This window comes from Delphinus delphis, chromosome 12 (genome assembly GCF_949987515.2).
Source record: "Delphinus delphis chromosome 12, mDelDel1.2, whole genome shotgun sequence".
Classification (NCBI taxonomy): Eukaryota; Metazoa; Chordata; class Mammalia; order Artiodactyla; family Delphinidae; genus Delphinus; species Delphinus delphis.
In genome coordinates this window covers 72794147-72807710 of record NC_082694.2, presented here as the reverse complement: position 1 = coordinate 72807710, position 13564 = coordinate 72794147, and positions in this window count along the sequence as shown.

Below are 13564 nucleotides of genomic sequence, written 5' to 3'. Positions count from 1 at the left end.
ATAAAATAGATAAGCAACAAGGGTATATTGTACAGCACAGGGAATTATAGCCATTATCTTACAATAACTTATAATGGAGTATAATATGCAAAAATATTTAATCACTATGCTGTACACCTGAAACTAATATAATATTGTAAATCAACTGTACTTCAGTTTTTAAAAGGTTGTGTCTCAAAAACATTATTCTGAGAAGAAAAAAAGAAGTACAAAGTATGTACTGTATGATTCCATTATATGAACTTCTATAATAAGCAGACCTCCTCTGTAGTCACATAAAGAAGATTAATCGTCACAAGCCAAATATGTGATCATAGGATGGACTATAAACAGGTAGGCCTTCCTACTTTCTGGAATGATGGAAATTTCTATCTTTACTGTGCTTGTGGTTACACGTATGTATATATTTACCCAAACTCATTGAATTGCACACTTATAATGGGTTCACTTAAATGTATATCAATTACATCTCAATAAAGTTTATTTAAGTTTTAAAAAAGGTAATCAGTGAAAGGTACAGGAAATTTAGCAATATGAAAACAAACAGGACCTGAAATGTATTTTAAATTCCTATTTCATGGTAGAAATACAGAGAAAAAAGGATTCTAATCATGTTCAGATGCCCGTATCTATCTCTGAGTGTCGTGTGTATAAGAATGAAGTTAGTATGTGTGCCCTAGCCGTCCATTTAAAAGAATCATCTGAAATAGGAATATCAAAGACATCGATGAAACAAAAGTTTGAACATCTTCTTTTACCTAATCAACACAGACTTTCTGGAAGCAACAAAGAACTTGAAGAAAGATGCATCTTCTTTCACTGGCACCGCCCAACCCCTTCAATAAAAAACAAACAGAAGAAATCAAAAGATGAGAAGAGAGAGACTTGTGTTTGAATCCCAGCTTCTCTATTTACCAGCCTTGTGATTTTGGCAAGTACTTAACCTTTTCCAGACTTGCTCTTCTCATCTGTTAAACGAGGACAGAAAAGATAACTCATGAATTCTTTGCAAATATTAATAGAATACCATATGGAAACTGCTTAGCAAGGCTTGAAATATAATATACTTGCAGTAAATAATGGTTAGGAAAAAAAGGTAGCTCTTGTTACGTCAGGTTTTTGTCATATATTCCTTTTTATTTTATATCAGCATGTGTTCCCCAGAATTGCTGGGGTTTCAATAGCCTTTAAAGCACCGTAAGTTCTGCTGTTAGAATATATTCAAATTCTTTAGGAATAAGATAATACACAAATGTTTTATATGTTCTGTTATCATTTTTCTCTTTGTTGTTTGTTTCTTCTATAGGAAAATTAATGGAAATGCAAAAGGAACGTAGAGATGACTAATTTCAGAAGCCTAGGGAAACCAGAGGGGACAGATATGGCAGTTTAAATTTAGGTTGAATTTACTTTATTCTGCATAGTTTGAAAGGAAATGATGTCACCATTTGGACTGTGAGGAAGTAGGAAATTCTTATCTGACCTTGTGAATGATGAGACATCTCAAAGTCTTATAAATGTAATGGCTGACCATCCTCAATGTTTAAATCTTACCCATCATTCAGGCTTATTCAACTATTTATTTACAGTTTCTAAATTTATTGAAATCTGTTCAACTGCTTTCAGGCAACAAACAGATGGAGTTTAGGAATGGTGAATTCAAATCATCAAGCTCACAAATAGAGAGAATGGACTCGGTCTAAGAACAGACTGCATTGTTGAAAATAAAACGTAACTTTTATACACCAGCGTTTAACTGCTGGGAAGTTCCAAACACTGATGAAAACAGTTGGCTGTCCATCTGGAAAAGGTATTTAAAATTAACTAAAATGCAGAGTGTTATTTTAAGGTAACAATTGCTTCCTATAGATGCCCATTCTGTTCAAAAGTAGGCCTCAAAGTCATAAAATATAACATTGGAATCTGTTAAAGGCTAAACTGCGGTATATTAAAATTTTTAAGTTTTTTTGAGCAAAAATCGATTTCAATTGAGTAGTGCCAAACCTGAAGCGTTTATGAGTACTCCACCTACAGGACAGATTTTTATGGAGTAAAGGCAGAAGCAGAGTAAGGAAAAACCATTGACTGGCTATAGCTTAAAGTCGACTTGGCTGTTTGTGATTCGTTGCCCTTAGGGTTCAATTTTGAGGCATTTACAGGATTAGATTTTGGTTTGCTTACATATGCTGCCATGGTGTAGAGCAATACCAGTCTCATGGCCTCCTTATTTAATTAATTTAAATCTCAATAATCTCAATGCTGAGATATCTTCTGCAACTCTAAAAGTTACCGTTGAATCACTTTAAAATTGAGAGAGGTTGAAGGTAGTAACTAATGTCAGCAATTTATGATGAATTCAAACTATGAAAATGCCAGATGCTAGGTTGTAAGATATATATGATTGCATTTAACAAGGTTTTCTTTTCACACAATGATTCAAGGATTTTAATAACATGTTCTAATCAATAGCAAAATGCCTGACCAAAGCTATTAGCCTCAGCATTAGAAGGCTAAAAGGTAATACTATCCCAACGATATCATAGCTACTAAGATAGTATGGCAGCAGTTAGCCTGGACATATGGTTAAATTACTTACGTGTTACCCAGAATAAATCAGGGAGCAGACACACCGCTTTTCAGAATTAGAATCACAATGAACCCACACAGCAGGTCTGCAGCTGGTGGGTAAATCCTTTTGGGAATCTTGTTCTGCCCCCGCAAATATGCAAGTTCCTAATCCTGGCCACAGGCTTACAGGTCATTGTAGCAACAGCAAAGTAGTCTAGTCTCTTCCATGACTACAAGACTCCCCTGTGTATTCATTAGCCAATGCTAACTTTAAGAAAGGTGAGATAGGCACAGGGCCACCAAGACATCCATGGGTTCCTCCACATGTCACAGCCTCCCTTGCAGTTGGGTCGGGGCCAGGAACTGGATTCTGAATAATGGAAAAGAGTGGAAGTGATAAAACTTTTTGTGGCCTATTGAAAGCCTTTCATCATGGGATCCAGCCCTTTTTTCCCCTTCTGTGGCAATGCAAGAAGTTGTAGAAGCAGCCCAGGACTTAGAATTCACTGTGTGAATAGAGACCCAGGAGACATGTCCAAGACACACTAGGTGTTGCCTCAGAAAGATATGAACATCCTCTTTTCTGTTATTGTTATTAAGCCAATGGGGTTGCAGGATTTATTTGTTATTGCAGCATAGCTGACCATATGCTGACTAATAAAAAGGATATTCCTGTTTTGACTATAACACAGTGGAAAATACTTTTGATTCCTTTTATGCCTGATAAATCCCTGAGAGATTTCTGTGAGAAAAGATAACTTTGCTTGATATTCAACCAACAAGAAGGCTTAGATGTATAAAAGAGTAATTTCAGCCACTATCCAAAATTAAGAATCATATAACCTTCCATTTGTACAGCCATATCAGCTTTTTTCATAAAGCTTCATGCACACATCTTCACAATAGCCCTAGAGCTTTTTTTTTAAAGTGTATAAAAGCTCAACTTTACAATTGAACAACGTGAGTAATAGCAGGATTTTAAGCGAGATGTCCGGGAACTCAGCTAGTGAGAGCACAGATGAGACAGGCTGCTGCCTTTGGTCCTTCTGTAATCAAGAAATGCTCCAAGCTTTCAGCCTTGTTGCAGCTTTTTACAAGCTCCTCTTTTAATAACCTTTCTCCGTTGCATTCCTGACTTATTACCTCCCTGGCTCCCAGCACTCTTATTTATATGCAGACTCATTCCAGATGCACATCCCATTGTTTATGCTGTGTTTACTATGTTGTCTCCTAACTAGAGTCCATTATCTGCTGAAACAAGAAGGATGTTCACGAATAAAACACAGCTTGCTTGTGGCTGCCAGACGAGCCGAGCAAAGATGTATCTTTGCTGATGGGGAGTAACCTGCTGTTTTCATATGAGCTTCCCCTTGGGTGGCTGCAACAGTAGGAGGAGGACTAGAGGGCTGAGAGCATGTGACTTACTTCAGGGAACCAAGCCAAGTGTCATTTCAAAGTCTCACTTCCAGGCAAGCTTTGCCCTCTGACCAGGAACCAAGCTGCAGGGTAGATGGGCCACACTCAGAGCTTCTGATAGACTCGAGATCAGGGAGGTTGCACTTGTAGTCAAATCGACTTAAATAGAAGAAAGAAAGACTGTGAAGGTGGCTGGAAAATACCTGACCTAAATTAACCACTTAGAGTATTGAACATAGCTCAAAGCCAGGTTCAAAAGCTGTCTCTACACTTCTTGTCTGGATCATACATCTGGCCTGTTTAGAGAAATAACAAGGAGAGATGCCTAGCTTAGGTGGTGGGGGTAGGTGTGGCATGAGGGGCTGAGCACAGGGTGAGCCACTCTCACCAAGAGCCACAAGCCAGGTTGGGCCCCTCCCTCATCCCTTCTGCCAAGTATTAGTGGCCATTATGGAAGCTGGTAAAATGTGGACTAATGTAGATGTAATGTAGAGCCTGCTGGCTTTGAAGTCAGACCATTATGTTTTCAAAATCTGGCTTAGCACTTAATAGCTGGGTGACCTTGGTCAAGTAATTTAACCTCTCTATGACTTGGTTTTCTCATACGTAAAATAGGAGGTAAGAATAACTACCTTTGTTGATTGTGAAGATTGGGAATTATATATACAAACGTTCATACACATATATAATGCTTGGTGTGGCATAAGCCCTGGCATATGATCAGCCCTCCGTAAATGGTAACTTTTTAGTCATTTTTATAATTGTGATTATTACACGAAAAACTGCTTATCTGTGCTCTTGCTCTGCTCTACCTCTCACCATCTCTATGAAAACCATCTGTGTAGTATCAACCCCTAAAAACAAACAAGCCCCTTTCGTATGGAATAGAAAGCCAGCAGAGGGCCAACACTTAGTAGATACTCAATATTTCAATTTCTTGAATTGAATTGAATTGAACCCAATTGTGCCCAAAATTTTATATCCATAGGCAGCTTCCTTGGTTTGCTTTACTGGCTTTGATATTCCTCTAAAAATTAAGCTTGGCTTACTCCTGCCTGGAGCTTCTGAGTGTTTTGGCTGAAGTTATGAAATGTGTATGACTTTTTGTGTATGAAGAGTTTTATATTTGATCATGTGCTTTCACATAATTATATTAATACTGGGTGAATTAGAAAAAAAAAAAGAACAAAACTGATGGATCACATTTCTATCTGTATACTACCCATTTTGGACTGGTCTTCTGAAAAAAGTAGAAGAGACCCACAAAGAGGCTTCAGAATGATAGCTATGGGTGAGAGTTTAATATTGTAGAATACTAGTGTCATGGCTTCTAAGGCTGTGGCAGTGTCTTAAGATTAGAAGGGAATTTAGAGGTCATCTAGTCCTACCCCCACCCCAGGCACTGTCTGCCAGCTCCTATCAGGGAAACTGTGAACAGCAGTGGCTCCACAGGCCCTGGCACCAACCCCAGTTCATACTGCCAGACCCTGGGGCACCAGATGCCCACAGCTAAGGAGGGTCTAAGGAGGGTCTAGGGCTGTGAGGATCGTTTTGACCACTGCATACCAAGGAGTCTTGCCTAGTTGTCTCCATCCTACGAAATTAAACAGTAATGGGCAAGGTTTATTGAATTAAATATGCTTTTAAGGCATAGAGCTTGAGAGTATACGTGTGTTCATACGCGATCATATGCACATTTCAAGGTCTAGATTCAGCTAATACTCACAACGAGGACACACAGTGGGCACACAGCACAGTGCAGTTCACACACGACCTCTTACTCCTGGAGATCACATATTACTTTTTAAAGAACATCTGATATGCTTATTAACATAGATTTCATTTAGCGCACACTTCCTTCGTGAAAATGTATCTTAGGGCATGCATTTGTAGTGCTTCCTTTATATCCCTGGGAGTGAGGGGCTGGAGGTGGAGTCACCATCTGCAAGCTTAGGTAGTTTAAGCCCCAGTCCAGGCAGTGACCAGGTGAGGGCATGGGTCCCATCCTGTCCCTGCAAGGGCTAAATTTCTACAGAACTAGGCTTGGGTGGGGATGTCTGCTCCCTTAGCTGCACGCCCAAAGGTCTATTTACATTTTAAATCACTGTTGTGTCATCGGGTTACATTTTGATAGCTGCCAAGTAGTTAAATTCAGAATTTTTACTCTGAACTGTAAACAGTTTACTTTTCAAATAGCATAATTTTTGAAGTTTTTACTCCTCACCATCACTAAGAAAGCTATCAAGTTTTGGAATTTCATGGAGAAATGTGAAGTGGCCTTTGTAAGCGCTAGATGAACCCTCTGAGGCCTGACATTCTCAACCTGATGGCTCTATTTACATATATATTGTCCTTCCTAGGAAATGCTAGAGGTGTGGCTTTGGGATTACTGTATCTAGGCAGCTCTGGCTGCCATAGGGGCCTTGTCTTTCTTATATTCATGTATGCATTCATTCATTCACTCACTCACTCGTTTATTTATTCATTCAAAAAGAGTTTATCGTTTCATCTTTGATATCTGGGAAGTCTGGGCTCTTCTTCTGCCATTAAGGAGGGTGTCAGGAGTCAGGAGTCAGGTGCCTAGAGTAGAGAAGCCAAACACTCAGGTTGATAAGAACATCGAACCTTAGCAATTTTTATCCTGCCCAAAGAATTTTCAGTCAAATAAAGAAATTGTATGGCTCTTCACCTGTGGTTCATTTTGAGTATCTGAGATCCTTCTAGAGGCCTTCTCCAGAAAACCAACTTGTATTTATCCTTGCATTAGACTGGTGTTTCCCTTCGCCTCCCTTCTCCTTGGCTTGAGTTTTCTGGACTCAGCTCATTAAGTCTTGCTGAGAAGGCAAATAAAGCTCCCCTTCAAAAATGGGGCTGAGGAAGGAGCAGAATTCCAGGGCGTGCCACGCCTGCAGTGAAAAAGTTATACCAGCTCCAGTGCCTACCACGGTTGCCAATAACTCCAGCGAGAGCGGCAGCAGTGATGTTAATTACAATGATCTGAGCGGTACTGATGTCGCAGGCTCTGGACTAAGGGCAAACATGTATCAGTCATCCAATGGGACGCTTACAAACCACCCTGAGAAGCGGATTTAGTGTCCCCTCTTTACAGATGGTGAAACTGAGAGCACAGAAGTCACGCCGGCTACCCAAGTCCCTCCTCCGGGCAGCTGAGGTGCGATTCAAAGCAGCCATTGGGCTATGCTACCTCCCTCAGCCAGTTACCACAGCAAAAAGGCAAAGAATGGTATTTTTAAGCTTTTTAAGCTGGAGTTTTTAAGCTTTTATAATGTCCCCATATTTATTATCTGTTTCCTCATTTTGCCTGTAGTGTTAATCAGTAAGAGTCAAACAGACTCTGACATTGAAGAATTCCAAGGGATATAAGAGGATAAGCACAGTAAAAAGAAGGCAAAGGTAGTCTGAGTTGATAGATCCTGCTTCACGGAAGAAAGCAACCTGAGACCTAGATTTAGGAAGAGTTTCTGGGATATAACCATCACAAGGCCTCCATGCTTCCCCACAAACAGCTGAAAGTTTTACAGAAGGATAGAGAACCTTACTACATAAAGAATGAGAAGCTTACATCAAAATACAGTTTTTGGATGTGTTCATTGTTTTCCATCACTTGACCTACTTAGTGCTCCTTAATCAGGAATACATACACAGCCATGCAGCTGAGATTGAGCACACAAATTGAGATGAAGAAACATGGTTAGGAAAGTATCTGGCTGGTGTGCATTCAGTTCATTCATTCAAGAAATGAACAGATTCTGAGGCCCACTTCAGGGCTGGGTGCCAGGATCAGCAATGAGAGAACAGGCAAATAAAGCACAGCACCCTTGCCCTTGAAGAACTGATAGAGTATATTGTATCGGGGTGGGAGGAGTAACAAAGATGATCCACTCAGAGGAGTAAAGGCTCCACACTCGTGTGTCAGGTGTGGGGGACACAAGGCAGTGGCTGAAATGTCTTAAGGCTATACATTTTCCTGGGTGACCAGAGAATAAGCACACATTTTTGCCTTGGCAATGTGGTTCTCACACATGGGAGTGGAGAAAGCCAGAATGCGAGCACATTCTGTGGAGGAAGAGATAGAGAGATGCTCAGAGCTTGCACCTCTCCCTGACAATGAGAGAGCAGCGTGGAGGGCCAGGTCAAGGCAAGCCACAGGTCCACAGATGGGGAAAGATTTAAATTCCCAAAACAGGTCACATGTGCACTGGGCAATTGTGTTAACATTCACATTTACATTTTTGTTTTAAACAACATAGAGTGGCAATGGAGAGATGAGGTCTGGTAAAGAGTCACTAGGGTGATAATACTTGCTATTAATGTTGAAGGCTGGGAAACAGTATATCAAGGAAAAAGGAAAAGAAGAGAATTCCAAGTGGAGGAAACAGTGTCTTCAAAGAAGGTGAGGGAGAGCAAGGTGATTTGTCCTCCTGACACTCAGGGGTGGGCCTTCCTTCCACTCAGGGTCACCACAGGTAAAGGAAGATTCCAACATGAGTTGGTACCTTAAGGTGTGTCTCCCACAATAATACTGACAACAAAATGCACATTATTTTTCTTTTGCAAAGGATTGTACCCCAATCATCTAGTTCCCAAAGGTGGAATTTAGATCATGTATTTTTAAAATATTTATGGAACACATTATAGTCCTGGCCCCAAGTAAATACTGATGTGAGAGGGAAAGAATCTGGGTCGGGGGTGACAGAGCTGATATTATACCTCATAAGGCCTCAAGCTAATGGTCCAGTAATGTAGGCAGAAGGCACTCATATCTCTGAAAATAAGACAGTAGATAATAGGTGTGAAGTGGTTAAAACAAGCCAGGTTCTTGAAGAAAGCAGACCTTGGAGGAGGAGGGGGCACTGCTTCTTTGCCAAATGAATTAAGTGGCTTGACAGATGGGGCAAGGAAGAGGGTGTTGGGCATTCCAGGAAGAGAGCATGTTATATAGTAATGCAAAGAGCCACCAGTGTGGGGTAAATTTGGGAATGATAAAAATTATGTAAAGTATATATCAGGGACTCCCAGAAAAGAAAGATCAGAGCCAGATTCTAGAGGGCTAGGCTAAACTTCACTTTTAGTAGACAATGGGGGACACTTGAATTTTCTTAAGCAAGGCAGTGACTTAAGAAGATGAACCTGTCAGGGAGCATGGAATAACTGGTGTCCAAGGAGCAGAGAGGCAGAATGTCCAATTGAACCCCTATCATCTGAGACTGAAATGATGAGAACTGGACCAGAGTTCTGGTGGTTGACATGGAGACGAGGGAAACAAATGGAGAGATGATTAGAGGTGATTTATACTGTGCGTGAAATATTGAATGAAATAAAATGTGTGAAGGAAGGTGTAATGTTATGGAGAAGGTGCTGAGGTGTAACAAGAAAAAGGATGTTCTTAACAATCGTTCACAATACTAAGCATGCCTTAGAAGAGTTATGGAGAATGAGGTTTTAGAAGGATTGGGGAAACCACTCACAAGTTACTCACACAGCAACCCCAGTACAACCACCCCAGGGTGGTGACTGCTTTTCTACAAAAGCACTAGCTACTTCCCTTTCCCTGAGCCTATCCAGTCTTCTCCTTTCCTCCACACCGCCCAAGCCAGAAGGACAAAGAAAAGCTAAGCAATCTGTGGGATGCCATTCAACATATAGTTTATTCTGGGCAACCAGGGAAGTATGAGATGATGTACCAACTCATCCCAAACCTGTCCCTGAACAGGAAGAAAAAAATCTCAAGCTATACAAGGTTCTATGTGACAGTAGGTAGGAAATATTTTGAGAAGTAAGGAATGGAGGGTAGTGGGATTGAAGCATTGGCATCACATCTGTTTCCCGATGCTTCATCTTCCTTATCATGGCTCTTGGGAGCCCTACTGAGAACCACGGGGATGGGAGAGGATGCCAGCACTCTGGAAAGAGTACCCTGGGGAACCACAGCATGTTTATGAACATACTATGGTCCTGTCCTTTCTAAGAAAAGTAGGTTCTGTCGTCCGTAACTCTTCCCCTACCTCCTTCCCAAAGGCAAACATCCCAAAACAATAGTAAATGATGAGAAGTTGCGCACAAGAAGGCTGCAGGAGACCCTGCCCCTTTAAACTGAGTTCATCTCCTTGTGCTGAGTTAAACTTTTATCCCTATTTTCAGTGGGAGCAGCAGACATCTGCCTTTCAGAGACCTAGTCCACCCCACACCTAGCGCCTTTCAATAGCTTCCAGACTCCTTGTAAGTCATGGAGACTTACTGACTTCAGAATGATTCCTTAAATATATTCTGCAGTCAATGAACCTGAGGACCTAAATAGTCAAATAATAGAGAAGGTTCTGTAAGTGGTTATTTGTTGTGTCCCTCGAGTGATCATAAGACATTGGTCTTCAAATTGTTTCTCAGTTACCTGGCGTGGTCTATCTGCAGAATCTCCATTGTAAATAAGTGGCTGCCTCTGAAGACAAGACTAGAGAGCAAAGGTTAAGACGATGACATCAGGAGCCCCATATTCTTGGAGGCTGATGCTTCTCTACAGACTATGGATATTTAAATCCCGCGAAGTTTGTGCTCTATTTTCACTGAACCATCCCAGTTGATGAATGTGCCTGTTAATTTATTTAGGAGTTGGTTTTCTTTAAACTATGACATTCAGTTTCCCCTGAGACGCACCATTCCAAAATCAATGAAGACCTATGACTTATATTTATATGCAATTCAGTGGGAGAGAAAGAGATTTTTGAATCCTTGTGGCTGGGGATATAATACTAGGTACCTCCAGCTCATTAATTAATTATTGCTATTAAATGAGTGTCTACTATCTGCCGTATACCAGTCTAAGTGCCAGAGAATATATATATATATATATACACGCAAAACCAGTCTTTAAGAGGAGTAGATAATCTTGCAGGAAATAAAGATCAGACAAGGAAAGTAGAACTGTGACACAACAGCATTAGGAGAGGAGAATCTGAAATAATGCTAATAATAATAATAGCAATAATCATAATAAAACGTATAAATAGCATGCAGCATAAGTCAAGCACTATTCTAAGTATTTTGGATACGGTAATTCAATGAATCCTCTGAACAGCCCCGTGAAGTAGATGCAGCATTTATCTCCATTTTACAGGTAAGAAAACTTAGCTCATGGAAGTTATGTAACTTATTCAAGGTGATAAAGCTAGTAAATGGCACGGCTGGGTATTGAACTAGGCTTATACAGTTTAACTCCAAATGCCATGCTCTGAACCACTGTGTTATTGGAGCACGGTGCTGAATGTTCAGGAAGGCTTCTTGTGGGAACTAGGTTGTAAGTCAGTCCTAAAAGATGAGCTAGAATTTAGAAGCGTGAAGAAGAGGAAAAACAACATTCCAGATAGCACTAACAATCTGAGCCTTGTTTTGGAGGCAGAGGTAACCACGCAGGAGTGAACAGCACAGTGATTAAGTGTGTGATCCCTGGAACCAGACTTTGCAGCTTCAAGCCCTGGCGCCACCACTTACTAGCTCTGTGACTTTGGACAAGTTCCCTAACCTCTCTGTTGTCTTGCGTTTCTTCTCATAAAATGGGCATAAGAAATAGTACAGAATGGTAAATTGGTAAGCACTTGTAAACCACTTAGAACCACCCCCGATGCATAGTAAGTGTTGTATGAGGCTTTTCTGAGTGGGTAAATGTAAATTTGGGGCACTGAGAGACAGACCTGGCTAAAAAGCTAAATGACATTCAGCTGCCTGTCGGTATATATCTTCCCTTATTTCCCTCACCTTTCAAGGACCATCTCCATGGCATCCCAGCATAATTTTTGCTTGGGGATAGAATTAGAGAACAGCTCCTAGCCAAACCCTGTGATAAAGGACACCAGTGCAATTTCCATCAAAATAACCACAAACATTCACCCAGAGCCTACATGTGCAAAGTACTTTTAGGTGTAGTTAGTAATTAAAAAAAAAAAAAAAAAAGGAACAAGAAATTGCAGTTTGAATGCCTCCGGGTGGAACCAGCTGCATGGAAAGCCGTGGCTGTATCAGGCTCGTGGCTGGCTGCAGTGCAGGGCAGAGATATGGTTGGTTCCACTGCTCAGAGCAGCCCCAGGAGCGAGAGGATGAGTCAAGGGGGTCAGGAGCCCTTACTAGCTCATTAGTGCTTCTGGATTTAAAAGAGAGATTCCCAAACCCCAAGAGGTGGCTTACGGCTCGAAACAAAACCCAGTGCATTAACATCCTCGTATTCCAAAATGCTCCCCAAAGCCCTGCAGTTATGCTGATAGAATGTGATTTATACCAAGACGAGTGATGCCAAGGCCCAGACTGGGGAGGCAGCTGAGCAAGGGAATAACTGAGAATGCTATGAATTTCTCTGTTTGTGAACCTCCCGATTAAATAAGAGAAGTGCATCTCAGGAGTCTGGGCCCCCAGCCCTAGACCCTGCTGGCCTCTCTGCCACACTGTGCCTGTGGATGGCAGACCTAGTCTGTCACTGCATCAGATCTCTGCATCTCAGCTAAGCTCTGGGCAGCCCAACAGGTTTTGGAAAGTGCCACAGAGGCCATCTCTAAAACCCTACACTCTGAGTTTGCTATCTTCAGTGCAACGGTTACCCAGGAGATGGTCCTAGATCCAGCTCAAAGGCTGCTTCAGTTTCTTTTGGGAGGATATCTTTGGGAGGATGAGATGGGAACACGCTGGTGAAATAAGGAGGGACACAATTCACATGATGCAACAAAAATGCCCATATGCATGTGTGAAATGTTTTCTCCAGATCAGCAATATTACGAGTTCGCTTTTCTCTTACAGTCTCGCACAGCACCTCATGGTCACCACTGCAGCCCGGGCAGAGGATGTTAAGAAACAGATCGGGAGCGTGCTCTCAGGAGTCAGGCCACAGTTTTCTTTCAGAGCTCTACTGTATTAGAAAATTGTTTACACATGTTCATAAGCTCCTATCTAAGGCCATGTTCAATTAGAGATCAAATGACTATTATTTTCAACTTGCGAGTCAATCAGTGTATTAGTCTAGACAGGCTACTTGTTGTAACAAACAACTTCCAAGTCTCAGTGACTTCACCACAATAGAGGTTTATTTCTCACTCTTGTCACCGTCTAATGTGGTGGGGGCAGAGGGGGCTCTGCTCCACATAGTCATTAAGGGATTCAGGCTTTTCAGATATAGTGGATCCCACCATCTCCTAGGACCTTGGCATTTTACACTGGTTTCTCCCTCTCCCACTGGCAGACAAGCAGAAAGTGAAGGCGTCAGGAGCCAAATTTGGAAGTGACATACATCACTCCCACCCACATTCTATTGTCACATGGACAGCATTCCACAAAGGGGAAGTAGGAAAATATAGTCTATCTCTACATGCAGGAGGAAAGGGAATTAACAGAGCTTAGTGAACACTTCCATTGTCTGTGCAGTCAGGGAGGCTTCCTGGAGGGGGCGCTACCTGAGTGCTCTAAGGATGCACGTTCTTGTAGCCTCCCCTGCCTCTCAGGTTGGAAGTAACCTCACAGGTCATTTCAGTCACTGTCTCACAGTTCAGCAAAGCAGAAGCTGAGTGCACAGTAATTGCTTGGA